Source organism: Euprymna scolopes, chromosome 13, assembly GCF_053919585.1.
Source record: "Euprymna scolopes isolate OS-2025 chromosome 13, ASM5391958v1, whole genome shotgun sequence".
NCBI lineage: Eukaryota > Metazoa > Mollusca > Cephalopoda > Sepiida > Sepiolidae > Euprymna > Euprymna scolopes.
The window spans coordinates 76,185,479-76,198,443 of NC_136494.1; the positions used below are offsets into that span (position 1 = coordinate 76,185,479).

Sequence of the window (12,965 nt, forward strand, 5' to 3'; positions counted from 1 at the left end):
GCTGACTTCTTTTTCTCATTTCACTCGTGGTCTTAAATTCATTTCGGGTTTGTATTACTGTACACATAGATTCGAATAAGTTGCCAAAAAACAAATATATAACAAATAAATGTTATCAAAGGCAAATTTTTCGTGTTTTTATTCAATTTAACATGTTTATTCAGCTCGAAAAGCATACAGTGTTTACCGATGTATTGGAAAATTCAAGATGGCGGCCGATTCTCTCTTTAACACGGTAAGTTTGGAAAAAGGTGTAATAAATAAAAAACCGGTTAAAATACTGTTAAAAACTCGCTCAATATATGTTACCGTGACATAGGTTGACATATATTCGGCGGGTTTTTAATAGTATTTTGTATAGTTTTTTATTTATAACACCTTTTCCCAAACTTACGGTGTTAAAGAATGTGTGAGACGCCATCTTGAATTTTCCAACACATCGGTAAACACTGTATTCTTTTCGAGCTGAATAAACATGTTAAATTGAATAAAAACACGAAAAATATATCCAGTTTTTATCGGTTTTTTACCTTTTCTGCAGAAGTACAAAAACAAACAAACAAAAAAAAAAAAAACGGAAGGTACTTTTACAGAATGTTAAACTAACCCTAACCGATGTTTTATGTTTAGTTTAGGAAAAGTCAGAAGAAATAAAAGTCATTATTGCATGAAATATACGTATTTAGTTGAAGTATTGTTTATGTCAATTCTTTCGAAGAAATTTAGCAAGAATACCTGTAAACCAGGAAATCGGTAAAATGTCATCAGGGATGAATACTTGTCTATTATAATTTCTACCCTTGACAAAAACTTAGCCATAACAAAAGAGATTTATTGTTCAGATTGTTTTTGAGATTGATTTCTAAAAAGATATTTTATAAATAAAATCGACTTTAAACTTAAAGACTTAAATTACAATAATTGAATTTAAACGTTCTTATTTCAATATTTGGCACATAACACCTGCAAAAATGATCACAATGTCAGGATTTCATTTTATTTCAGAGTCGATGGCAAATACTAATATTTAACATTAGTTTATCATTTAAGCCGATAAAAAGCCCTTTTTTTCCCGAGTCATAAAAGGATTTGGCGTTTCCTAATCAACCTTTCGGGTGCAGTTGCACGCTCTCAAAATAACTAAAGTGTTGGCTTTAAAAAAATTGGTTCATTAAAACTAAACAGGTTTAGTTTTAATAAAAAAAAAAAAAATTAAAAAAAATCGCTTTGGTAATTACATATGTCGTATGGTTATCCCTAATCGCTGAATAAAACCGCTAACGAGTTGAATGATTACGACATAAAATTAAACTCGGGTTCCTGAAACGGAAACTTCGTTTGTTTTTGTTTTTTTCTTATCAATATATTTACATTGTTATTTTGTTTTCATTTTCAATCATTCGAACAGTTTTCTTTTTCAAGTAATCCAAGTTACAAAATTCCCACTGTTTACTATGCTAAAATCACAATGACTAATGTATACCTAACCCTTATCCTTGAGTGGCCTCTGGGCCTTGATAAGTGGTGACACCCATGTAAGAAAAAAAAAAAATCACTCGAACAGTTTTCTTTTTATAATGTACAGTTTTAAAAGTTTAAAAACGATATAGTTTTTACTTCAGGAAAATTAATGGGTCAGTTTTTACGATGTGCCCTGTTAAAATACTGTTAAAAACTCGCTCAATATATGTTACCGTGACATAGGTTGACATATATTCGGCGGGTTTTTAATAGTATTTTGTATAGTTTTTTATTTATAACACCTTTTCCCAAACTTACGGTGTTAAAGAGGGTGTGAGACGCCATCTTGAATTTTCCAACACATCGGTAAACACTGTATGTTTTTCGAGCTGAATAAATATATTACATTGAATAAAAACACAAAAAAGATATCCAGTTAGGTAGAAAAGAACTTATCTTGCCTTTGATAACATTTATTTATATATTTGTTTTTGACTATTTTTTCGAATCTATGTGTACAGTAATCTTGCCAGGATGCGGAGGAAAATGAATGAAGGGGGAGGGGAATAAAATAAAAACATTTTGGAAACAGAGTAAGTTTGAAAGAATTGCTTTGCACAGAAAGAAATTAATGAAAAAATAAAATTAAATTTCTTTTCTTTCTTGATTTTTTTTAAAGTTTTTTATGAAAAAGGAAGTCAAAATTAAGACTATAAAAAACAATTTTTATTAAGAGCGAACCTCAGTCGTCAGGTCTGTAAAAAAAAGACGTGGAATAATAAATGTTTTCTAATACAAATTGTTTTTACTTATGTGTTCATTTGTCTCTTTGAAGTTCGTTTGTTTAATATATCGGTTTGCAATATAATTTTGTCATTCTGTCAGACTCAAATTTTAAATCTATATATCTATAAAAGTGAAAGTGTGTGTGTGTGTGTCTGTGTACATTTCCCTACGAAATAACTGTCAATTTTTAGTCTACAGACTCGAAATTTGATATACAGGGTACTGAGATTTGGAAAAATCTATGTGATCGGTTTTTAGCCAGAAATTTGGCGATTAAGGGGTCAAAGTTCAACGATTTGAGCTTTGAGAACTCTACCAAACTTCTCCGACAATTTTGGGTCTACACACTTTAAATTTTAGATATAGCTTCCGTGGACATGGATCTAACTTAATAACTTGATTTGAGCCCAAAACAATAAATTTTCAGGGGTCATAATAGGGGTCAAAGTTTAAAAAATTACCCCCTTTTTTTTTGCTCAGCATACACCTCCAAACACCCGGGCAACGCCGGGCACCCATGCTAGTATATATATATTCCAGGTAGAAAGCTATCCAAAATATATATTGTATAAGTATTAATATTTTGTCGATGTTTCTATGTGTATGCTATATATATGAGTAATATACCTAATACACCCATATAAATAAGTATCCCATTTGTTTAAATCTACCACTAACAACTAAATGAGCCTCAAATGCTAATTTTCCATAAATATACCAAACTAACCAATATTACTAGAACACCCTCAATAAAATTAATACCCAAGCTCTAATCGTTATTTCTCTAATATACTTCTGCAATACTACATTCGTACTTAGTTTCACTGTACTTATTCCCTAACATATATAGGAAATTATGTAACTAAAAAGTCCCAATTATATAATTTAAATTACATACTTTCAAAGATATATATAAAATAGAAAGAAAAAAATGACGTCCTTATAAGGATAAATGAAGTTTTTAAAAATACACTATATAATTTTGGAAAAGACCATCACACTGAAGAAATTAAAAAGGTGGTCGTAGGTGAATTTTAAATTCTTTGGAAAATCCGTCGAAAATTATTTAGATTAAAATATACCCTTTATATACCAAAACTTAAATAATTAATAAATTTTAATAAAAGAAAATAAAATGAAATAAATTACTTATTTCATTTTATTTTCTTGAATGTAATATTTGGGCGTTAACTTAAGTCTAAGCGGTTCAGTGGAAGCATGCCCTGCCTCTTCTCGTAGAAAAACGGTTGTTGTTTTGCCCAATCCCCTCATTTTAAGAACGGCTTTCGGAATAGACACCCCCATTTTGGTAGTGGGGGTGGTTGACAAAGTATTTGCCTCCAATGATAATTGTGGTTAAGATCCCTATGCTATGAATCAACAAAGAAATTTGGGGTTGATTTGTTCTTCGCCCGTGCGTACTAATCTGGCGGTCAGTGATACAAAGTGCATAATATAGAGCTTTATATCGCGAAAACTACTTGTATCCACCCAATATAAATAAGATTTTCTTAATCAGCATAGTGGAAAATTTATAAAAGTCGTCATTTTAAAAGAAAGTGCGTAGGTGGATCTAAGGTAAAAATTTATCTTAAAATAAATAAATAAAAATAAGAAAAAAAAGCAAAAAATACAATCGGTCTATAATCAAACATAACCTCGCTCGTAAAAACAATAAGGTACAGTTTTTGATGGTGTTGTTGCCCAACCCCAACCTCCCCATGGTAAGAATGGGGATCGGAATAGACACCCCCAACCTCCTGTTAAGAACGGCTTTCGGAATGGTCACTCGTATCATCCCCATAAGAATTGCTCCCGGAAAAGACACCCCATCCTGTGAGTGAGGGTTGTGTTTGCCGGAATATTTGTTCCAAATTTAACTTTGATAATCGCTGTTAGATTCCTGAGAAAAAGAAATTGTCATTTTAAAGAAAAGTGTGTCTGATTTCTCTATAATCAAACACCTGCATGAAATATTTGGGCGTTAACTTAAGTCTAAGCGGTTAATGCAGAAAACTAAAAATAAACACTTGTAACCGTAAGTAATAATGTTCTGTTTCATGGTTATTTTTTTGTGTGTGTATGTATATGTTTTTTTCTTTGAGGACTGGATATCTGCGCGATGTTAATGTGTGCATGGGTGTCGTAAAAATGTAAATAATAAAAAAGAGTATAAAGAACGAAACGCCCATTATAAATCAAAGGGGTGGGGAACAAAAAATGGTTTAATATTCGTAAAAATAATGCTTCGTGTAGAGAGCGCGGCTATATTTGTAAAGGTCTGACGTCCGTTCTTTGTATGAAGGTGTTTAATCCGGAATAATTGTCGGAATTAAAGCGAGAAATTATTTTCGAATCAGGAAGTGGAAAGATAATTGTATGTCTATGAGTGTATGATCCAGCTACGATGGGTGCCAGGACAATATAGTTATAATGTGCATATTTCTCCCCGGTCTTGACTGGGGATGGTGGGATGACTTTAGATTTAGAGGGAAAAATAGGAACTATTTCGTCTGAAGATGTTGCTACTAGGATGTAATGTAGGATATTTTTATAACGACTAAATGTGTGTAAAATGTTCTAAAGTACAAAAGATATTGCCTAATAATCAAGTTATAATAAATTTATGTTTTATATATATTTTTAGATGTTGCAAACCTACGATATTTTGTCCAGAAGGAAACTTCAGTAATAGAAATATATAGGAGAAGATGATAGCAAATCCCAAACTTAAGATATTTAGTATAAAAATCTGTAAGATATATATATATATATATATATATATATATATATATATATATATATATATATATAGCACATGTTTATCTTTTTTTTAATTTTTAGATTTTAATAATTTTTATGACAAAAATCTTTACTTTTCACCCACGTAGAATATTGAAACAAAAAATAATCTGAACTTGTTACAAGTATGCAAAATAATATTCATGTTTTTAATTTAAATTTAAAAAAAATAACATAAAATAAAATACAAGTTAGGAAAGGATTTCTTGCAAGGCATTAAAATGGTTTAACATTTTTATAAACTTTACTAATTAAGGTACCGGATTTAATTTGAAATTCATCACTTTTCAAAGTGCACTTTTATAAAAATTACAAAGTAAAAAAAATCAAACTAATTTAAATCGAATCTAAAGCTTACCTTTGATTATTTTCACTTTGATTATTTTGTATATTTTTTCAAGTTTTCTTAACGGACTGTACATTTTTGCATAAGTAACATCACCTAAAGAGGTGTCTAGTTACTTTTAACTGGCTGACCGAAACATGCCCATGAATGTGTAGCATCATAAAAATGCTCAAGTAAAACTGATTTTAAAAAGTATATTATCACATATATTAAATTTAATTGTCCACACACATGTGAGCAGTCCTGATATAACTCATCAGCTTGCTGAGCCTAACGAGATTCGAAACCATGACCCTAAAGTCCTGACAGGAAACTGCCAAAGAGTCCACCTATGTTAATGCTAAGCACATTGCTTTTTTTCGTAGGTCTCATTTGTTTACTTTGCCTGCGATACTTTTGAACTAAAGCAATCTACCTCTGATAAAAAAATCTACTCACGAATGTGCTACTCCCATATGTTGAGTGATATATATAAGTTATATAGATATTAGTACGTATATTATTTTAATATATGATATAATATATGAAACTCACTGTGTGTGTATGTCCGTTTCAAACGCCTCACCTCCTCCGAAAATCAAGATTACAGAGTTAGGCAGGTCAAATGATTGCATTTTTGGTGACCGTTGTTTCATAAATATAGAAGTGATCTTGTTTGTCAACAAAGGGGTCATTTTTTTTTTTTTAATTTTGAACTTGGCAGGCGTAAATCGGCTTAAAGTGTTCTTGTACGCATACGTGAATCTATATGCATTTATACGGTAAAGTCTACTTAATGTTAATTATTTCTTGCGAGTCTGACGATAGCGCAAACGGTAATGACTAAGGCTTGAGCGCTAAATCTTTTTGTTTCAAGTCTAGCTAATAGAATCCAAATCATTTTTTTTCTCCCCGTTCACTTTATTTTAAACGTATATTTTACCCTCGTTGGTTTCCATCGCTTTTATAAATAAAAAAAATCCTCGATCCAGCTGTTGAAGAGTGAGAGCGAAACCGGTCAGCTGACCTTTGGTTTTTTTTTTTTCTATACTTTTTAAAATCATAAATATTAAAACAGTTCTTTTCATAATTGCAATATGTATCCTACGACTTAGAAGACAAAACCATTTAAAATCTACAGGACCTTATATCAATTATTTTAATTAAATACTATATATTCATGTGCTCGCTTATCATACCCGGGTTTCCTCAGTCTGGCTGCAATTTCAGTTTCTGTGTTTGGAAATTTGATGTAGTGATCAGTGTTGTTTTATAACACTAAACCTAAAATTGGTTGAAGCCTTCCACCGTTCCAGGAGTTACATCTCCCTAACATGATCCTTTACTTGTGTAAGAGTGAGGAGCTTCTTAGGAAGGAGTACTGCTGTCATATCTGGGTAGGATCCACTAAAGACAATATATTGTGTCTTGACAGAATACGACATCGACTTCGCAATATAGTGGACATGATCACTTCTCGTCCATATAGTTCGTATTCTGTCAAGACACGAGATATTGTCTTTAGTGGATCCTACCCAGATATGACATCAGTACTCCTTCCTAAGAAGCTCCTGACTCTTACGATTTGCTCGTCATTTTTCTTGCCTCTAAAACATTTATAGCAAAATCTTGTCTTGCTACAATCACTTGATTACTTTTATCTTCCTCTGTACCTAGGGCCAAAACGGAACTTTTTTTGTTTACACAGAAGTCACCACTTATCCAGGCCCGAAGACCACTCGAGAATAAGAGTTAATGAGTGTATAATAGTCAATGGCATAATGTCATAGTAATCTTTAGTAGTGGAAATTTAGTAAATTGGATTACTTAAGTGGACAGCTCATCAAGAATTTGTTTACATTGGACTTGAAGACGGCCCTATTGTAGTCAGCAGTTCTAAGACCGAAGCTTTGTTCATGAAATCTATGTTTAGGTTAAGGCACAGATAAAGAGTGGAGGGAAATTATTGATAGTGGCTTCAGCTAAAAGTGTTTTCCGTGAAAGTTTGACGAGGGGCGGACCATAGATTGGAGCTCAGACGAGCATTTGCCATGAAAATAACGATAAAGCAGCATCTCTTCTGTAAGAAAGAGGTTGTAGGGAAGAGAAAAGAGTATCCCCCACTTGGCTACAACATCTATTTTGAACTCTTAAGGCAGGATAAATTTTTTCTAGCAGCACCTGCCCAAATGTAGCAACAGTACTCCATCCTTGGACGTACCTGGCTCTTATATAAAGAATTGTATCAGCAGTGAGATATCTAATGGAGCAGTAGAAGGATCCCATAATTTTTCCAGCGACCGTGAAAATTTGTGAACAAAGTTTTTTTTTTCCTGGAACTTGTTATATATGGAATAACGTAATAGTTTCCAAGTCTAACGTGAACAAATACTTGTTGAGTCATCCTATTTTATAATTTATTCCTCTTTACTAATCTGCGAACATATTCATTTGTTTTCAATCCTCTCATGGCGGCGAAGAAAGCCGATTATAGTCAGAATGAGGATCTTTTCAACCTTTATCCTCGAGTGATTCTTGCCTTGATAAGTGGTGACATACCAGTAAAACAAGTGAACATTTTCATCGTAATAATTTAAATAGTTTTTGAGTTATCAACATTTCCATGACATAACTTCGGGGATACTTCATACAATGCAGAGAAGTAAGTTTCAATTAAGACTTTGATCCATCCTTACATTGTCAGATAAATACACTATCACAGTAGTAAGCAATCTTCTATCGTGGTAAATAATGACTAGGGTGGTGACAACAGCATATTCTTTTCATTGTTTTCACTCTTGAGTATATATCCGTTCATATCTTATGCTTTTATATAGACTGATGTGGTTCTCGGTTGATTGCCTGTCTTACTGTGTCGGATATATACATGAGAGTCAAAAGAATGAAACGAATATTGTTGTCACAGCCCTCTCGGCACCCCCTCGGGGGTCCGGGCGTCAAGAGCAAAGACCATATGTGGGGGTAACCCCACATATCTGACCTTGGTCACTGAAGGGGCAACCCTTCATGCCAACAGTTTCTAATCCAGCTCCCACTTCCCTCCTATCGGGAGCTGGATCCCCTCTTTCCCTCCCCCTTCCCCTATCTCCACATTAAAAAACGGCCTCCTGCCTAATTTGCTCAGTGGGGAAGCAAATAAATAAACAGCCCTAATAAGGACATGCGCCTTGGTGTTTCAGCGAATTGTCTTTCAACACATTCAAGCATGGCTCTGGAGCCATATTCGTGAATTGCAGTTTATGCTGCATGGGCACAGGAAGAAGGACGGTGAGCTGAGGTTTGTAGTTTTTTTGGCACTGCTTTTTGTGCAGCCTCCTGATCTCCTGTATAGAGTTTTTGACCTCTCCTCTTCTCACTCCCTGCCGTACAAGCACCTTGGTAGGCACTGCGGTCTTCCAGCTGCTCCCAGCTGCCCAGGTCGATTCCAACCAGTTTCAGATCGCGTTTGGATACGTCCTTGTAGCAGAAAGCTGGGTGACTACTAGGGTGCTGTCCTGTTGCCAGCTAGCCATACAAGAGGCATTGGGGATACGGCCGTCATTTATCCAGTGGATATGATCCAGCTAGCAGTGTCTGTGCTGACAGAGGACAAAGTGCATCATCAGGCACCCAGCATGCCCCAGCACGTTAGTGTTGGTGAACCTGTCCTACCATGTAATGTTCAGAATACGAAGCAGGCAACAGGGATGAAAGCTCTCCAAACGGTTCTCCTGGCATGCGTAGATGGCCTGGTACTACATAAAATCAAGGGCATAAGTAAAATACTTATAAAAAGTAACTTTAATATAGTTTTTTCTTGCAACCTCTTTCCCAAAGAAGAGACGTTGCATTTCTGTCTGGTTTATGATTATTTTTATGGCAAATGCTCGTCTGAGCTCCAATAAATGGTTTCCCCTTGCTGAACTTTTACAAAAATACACTAGACTAACTACAACTATTATTAACAATTTCCCCCACTCTCTATCTGTACCTAAATCTAAGTGCAGAGTCCGTGAACAAAGCTTCTTTATTAGAACTGGCTTCCTGTGAAACACTGCTCTGCTGGCCTGTTTCCGGTGTACTACAATATCGTAGCCTTAAAGTCCAATGTAAATTGATTGTTGAACCTTCTTAATTAATCAAATTCTACTCAACTTAATGATTTATACACTACTATCTCACATTTATTGACCCTTACCTTCGAGTGGCCTTTGGGCCTTTATAAGTGGTTACTCCCTTGTAAAACAAAATAGTCTGCGACATAAATAGGAAGAGGGTCATATTTAAATCACAAACACACAGGAGATAAATTTGAGGTCAACAAACCCTGCGTTAATCCCACGTGGGTGTCGAAGGACGCAGAACAAATTAGTTGCCAACCCTTTGATCGCTTTCAGCCGTTTTGTTTGCAGGTGAGAAACGCTAATTGACAGATGCTTAATACACTTAGTCTTAAGCTCCACTCCTCCCTATCTGCGTTGTGGGAAACACTTGAAGAGATTATTTAGCTGATCCATCGAGCCGGCTAGAGAGTCCGATATTTATTTGATACTAAATATTTGTTCGGACCTCAAGTACATTTGTCAATAAGTCTTCAACATAAATCCCCATTCTATACGCACACGCATTTGAGAACATACGCATGGCTAAATGAATCGGTGACAATACGAGCACAATATAAGTCAGGTACATAACACGAATCACTTGTACATATCATTTTGCACCAATTATATTCAAATAGATAATCGCTTTGTTACGCTATTTTAAGTGTGTATTACTAAGCGGGCACTATTTATCGAGGCCAAAAACTACTCGAGGGAATAAGAATAGTTTTCAAGTAAATGAATGGCCGGTAATATAATACCATGATGATCAGTAATGATGCGAATGGAGTAGAATTTATTTAAGAGGACGGCTCATTTCTACACTTGAAAACAACTATGTTATAGTCAGCTGGGAAGCAGCCCCATAATGTTTCAGTCGTGTATTTCTAGTAACAACCCTGCTTATTGGATTTTCGTTTAATTTTAAGTGCATATAGAGAGTAAGTGGAAGTGTTGACTGGTTGATGCAAGACGAGAGCTGCATCATTTTTGCTCAGTAGAATAAATGGTTTTATATGAACTGAAGAATAAAAACTGATTTTATTTTTGAAATAAAAAAAGTATGAAATAAAAATAGAAGAATGAAAATCCTCTTAAAATTCTTTGTTACTGATTTCTAAGAACTATTTCGGAATGCTATTAATTAAGCAACATATTTTCAGATTAAGAAATAGTTAAAAAGACTTGTTTACACGCTATTTAATTTTTATGTTAGCCTGGAAGGATTCGATGTCGCAGTTATTTTGATGTGATCAGGCACCATTAGTTAAGTCCTTTAGTCCAATGACAAATTCAGATGAAAATAACTTCAAAAAACAAATATGTACTACGATTCTCATACTTAAGTTATGCTATGAAAACACTATACGATTAGAAACTTGTCCAGGAAATCGAGGATATATTTACGGTAAATTTATATGAGAATAATTATGCCATACCCTACATTCTAAAATAATTTACTTGTAATCGTTAATATAGATAGAATCTCGTTTTAATTTCGGGGGAATTAGTATAGCGTATCCATATGCCGATTTATCATTTTTTTTTCATTTCCGGTAAACCTCTGGTGTCATTTTATTTACAATACTATTCGGTCATTACATTTTTCGTGTGATACAATTTTATTGTTATGATTCGATTGTCACAGTAAATGTTATTAGCTCTCCTCTTAGCATTTGTTTTTTTGTTTTTTTTAGTTCAACGGCAACGCCATATACAGCGAAACCCGGATATAAAACTTCTTTCCAGGTCATGTAACTCTTATATCCGGGTTACTCTATACATTAACGCAGACCCTAATTTGGAACCAGAGAAAATCTCTTATATCCGTTTTTCTTATATTCGGGTCTCTTGTATACGAGTTACACTGTATTTTATAAAATAACTCCGTAAAAAGACAAGTGTGTAACAGAATTATCAAACCTTTATTCACAAACCAAAAAATTACGGATCTTCCTCTAAATGAATAAATGCAGAAGTTGGGTGCATTTCTCGCGATACCTAAAGTCAAAACATCATGTTAAGTTAATTTAACTCGCACAATAGGCACACCACCGGTTTCTATTGCTTAAACCTATGAGATATCTGTCGCAAAATTAGCTAAAATAACATTTTATTAATTATCTATGATTTCGTATCTTTTGTTTTTACTTAAACTATTATCTCGGTTTTAATAGAACAGCTACCTGCATCTTACAATATTGTTTTATTTCCTGGATGAATATTTATAATTTGTGTTTAAATACTTCATTATAATAAAAAGGGCATTTGATATTCATCAATTTGCAATCTTACTATGTTGCAAATGAAGAGCCAAATGTTTCATCACACTTAAAAGATGAACATGTAAAGCATGAATGGTCCCCCGTGAGTGCACAGTGAACAAGGCATAAAAAAATGACTAAGTTTAGCATTGTCCCCCCCCCTATTAAGCCCCAAAATTCCTCAGGGGACGTCAAATCCTGGCGAAAATGAACAAACGGTGCATTTTTGGGCCATAACATATGTAAATTTGAGTTCTGCATTATGCAAAAAAGAAATGACTACGCCCCCCCCTTTAGCCCCTAAGGCCTTAACATATTTAAATTTGATTTCAGCACCATACAAAACCGCCAAATAGACACAGAAAGTTTTGGACAAATATAGTAAAATAGTTCCAAAAATGGAGTGTTTTTATTAGTCCTAAAAGAGCCCTTAGGGCACACCCAAAAGTTATCGCGAAGTATAGATAAACAAAATTATATAGAAATCGGTTAGTTACAACTTTTTTTTTTTTTTAAATAAGCACAAAAGTGTCAATGTTAGTCATTTTAACCAGAGAGGCAGCCCTAGGGGTGAGGCAACCGGAGTTTTCCCGGAAAATCCGTTCTGTTACTTTTTTTACTTATATCAATCATGTTTAATGCTTGTGCAAAATTTCAAAAAAATTCCAAGGCGTAGTTATTGAGTGCGGACGAACGAATGGACAAGTGTGAATTTACAGGTCCACCCTCTTTTTGTCGGGAGACCAATTAAAACTAAAAATATTTATCTAAATGAAATAAGATTTTCTTGTTCACAAATTATGAAATGTTTATTAATTTAGTAATGCAAGTAACAAACTTTGCAAAGTTTACCGCTAAATTGTGCTGCTATTAACGCATCCATGTAAACAAATTCTCTTTTAGGTAATTTAAAATCACTGGAAGATTATCTCAAATCTGGCCGAGATGCTACTCTTTAAATCCATTAAAGCAGAAGTGATTGTACATTTCATTTGCTGCATATTTCAAAAGCATTTAAATGTGCAACTAATCATCCACAATAATTGTGTATCTTTTTCTCGTAATAAACCAATGTTTTATGCTAGTCTGTCAATTGCCAAGGTCAAAATCCCAAGTAAGGATAACGCTTAATCAGATGTTCAGTTCGATGACGTGACAGTACTATGAAATAATTTAGAACTCTAGGCGCTTTTCCAAAAGCAGAGCTGCCCATTTTTCTAATTC

At 34.0% G+C, this 12,965-nt stretch overlaps 1 protein-coding gene across 1 annotated transcript in view; it reads right to left on the reverse strand.

The window, feature by feature from the left end:
• Nucleotides 1-12,965, reverse strand: part of LOC145292077 (T-box transcription factor T-like) — a 247,007-nt gene that overhangs the window by 82,533 nt on the left and 151,509 nt on the right. The window lies entirely within an intron of this gene.